At 39.1% G+C, this 2,283-nt stretch overlaps 1 non-coding gene across 1 annotated transcript; it reads left to right on the top strand.

Moving 5' to 3' along the window:
• Positions 1–1,517: 1,517 nt before the first annotated feature.
• Positions 1,518–1,655, top strand: LOC131740299 (small nucleolar RNA SNORA70). The gene has a single exon (XR_009330891.1). It is a non-coding gene; the product is annotated as a small nucleolar RNA SNORA70 (small nucleolar RNA).
• Positions 1,656–2,283: the final 628 nt, after the last annotated feature.

Genomic DNA, 2,283 nt, shown 5'->3' with positions numbered 1-2,283 from the left:
TCAGATTTCAAATCACCTTCCTCAAAGAGTTCTCATCTTACCCTGCCTAAAGTAGCCTCATCCCCCCTTATTTTCTGTCTCACCACTTAGCCTTTCTCCTTCACATTTACCACAAACCACAATATCTTTCTTAGAATTTTTAAAACTGCTTTTATGTGTTTATATCTGTCCAGCTCTGCCTTCTCCACTTCCCCTTTCCTCTACAGAATACAGTACACCAGGGAGGCAAATACCTTGCCTGCCCTTTTCATCCTTTTATTCCCAGAATCCAGGATAAACCCTGGATCATAAAAGGCACTTACAGTGTTTTTTAAAAAATGAATGAATTGATGAAGTATTAATCTTATACTTCTGAAGTAATATTTTATCAATATCTACCTCAATATCTCTACTGCAGAAGATGAAATGCAACTTGTGATGTAACTTTTACTCATTCCTGTCTTCCTAGGACTGGTATCATGCCTGGTGCATAGTAGGCACTCGATAAGTATTTTTAAAATACATGAATGAATGAAGTAAGTAATATAATCCCAAGGTCAGAACAGATTCTTAGCTGCCACTTTCCTGCCATAGGCCAACTTATATAGCTCCAGTATTTGAGGCCGAATGTGTGCCAAGTCTGGCACAGGACTGAGTCTAGAGATGAAGGATGATTAGACTTGGGTAAGAGTTAGAGGAGCAGGCAGGAAACAGGCATACCATTGTACTACTTTTAGTCTCTAGGTCATTTATTTTGATGACTAGTTTTTGACTCAGACTCAATTTATGGGATATCAAAGTCTATACATCTATAACATTATGGTTTTCTTCTCAATAAATAGCCTTATCCATTTGATTATGGAACACATTTTATCTTATGCATGTGCTCTCTCCCACCAGAAACTTTCCTGACAGAGGGAAAACTTTGCTTTTGTTGGCTGTCTGATAACCATATTCATAAGTTTTATTTGAGTTTATTTTAGTAGTTGCAGGAGTTGAATTACACTGCCTAAATCAGGATAACTTTTTCTCAACTCCAAACATTGAAAAACCCCCAATTAAAATTTTAATACAATCTCACATTTCTTGGAAAGCTTAACAGAACCTATATTAATAGTAAGAGAGATTTGAAATATATTTGAATATTTTTCTGGAAATTATGTATACATACATAAATTATTAGTAGGAAAACTAGACTAGGCTCATTTTTATTGCATTAGTATTTCTTAAAAAACACCAAAGTGAAATATCTAAAACAAACTCCAAATAGAGCAGAAATCAGAGGAGGTAGCACATAATTGCTTTTATTTAGAACAGAACTCTTGAATGGGGAGTTTTTTTTTCTTTTTTTTTTTAAGCAAGTAGAAAATTATTTCTAATGGGACCAATGCAACATAGACTTACACAAATCTATTATGTGAATAATTTCTTATTTCAATTAATTGTGATTGTGATGTTCTAGGATCAATTTAGCCTGCTAGGAAAACTAGAATTTTGATAATTTTAAAATGTAAGTACTGATGATTTGAAAAAGAGTTTAGCAGCCAATTAACCCAACTGTGTTCTTTCCCCGATGGGGGGCCCTGTGCGCAACGGCTGCAAAGAGCAGCCCCCTGGGTATAGTGTGTGCAGCCTGTTGCCTGTATGGGTTGCCCTAAGGGACCTTGGAGACAGCCCTTTCCAGTGGACATTCGGGACCGGCATGCTGTCCCCAGTCTAGGCTCCAGACAGGTGTGCGCGGTGCCTTTGGAAAGCACGGCGGCCAGGGTCCACGCTGACCGGGTCATGATGTCCATCCTCATCAAGCTGCAGAACAAGGAGCACGTGACTGAGGCCCTCCGCGGGGCCAAGTTCAAGCTCCGTGGCCGCCAGAAGAGCCACACCTCCAAGAAGTGGGGATTTGCTAAGTTTAATGCAGACGAGTTTGAAAACATGGTGGCAGAAAAGCGGCTCATCCCCGATGGCTGTGGGGTCGGATACATCCCTAATCGTGACCCCCTCTGGACACATGGCTGGCCCTGAGCTCGGGAGAGCCTTGGCGCTGTCCCCTCCTTACTCATGCGCACCAATAAATCCTACTTTCCTGTCAAAAAAAAAAAAAGTCTCTTTTACTTAGAGCAAAAGAAGATTCAGCTTTGATGGTGACTGTTCATTAATGTGCGAGTAGAAGAACTGCTCTAAACTCAGATAAGACTTAATTCCTTCAAGCTATCCATAATTTAGGAATAACCCCTTGCTAGAAAGTTACATAGTATATAAATATATAAAATTTAAATGTACAAATTAAGTAAGAATTTAATAATC

The sequence above is a fragment of the Kogia breviceps genome, chromosome 13 (assembly GCF_026419965.1).
Source record: "Kogia breviceps isolate mKogBre1 chromosome 13, mKogBre1 haplotype 1, whole genome shotgun sequence".
Lineage (NCBI taxonomy): Eukaryota > Metazoa > Chordata > Mammalia > Artiodactyla > Physeteridae > Kogia > Kogia breviceps.
Note: the sequence above shows the minus strand (reverse complement) of the source record. Positions and strands in the feature narration are given on the sequence as shown.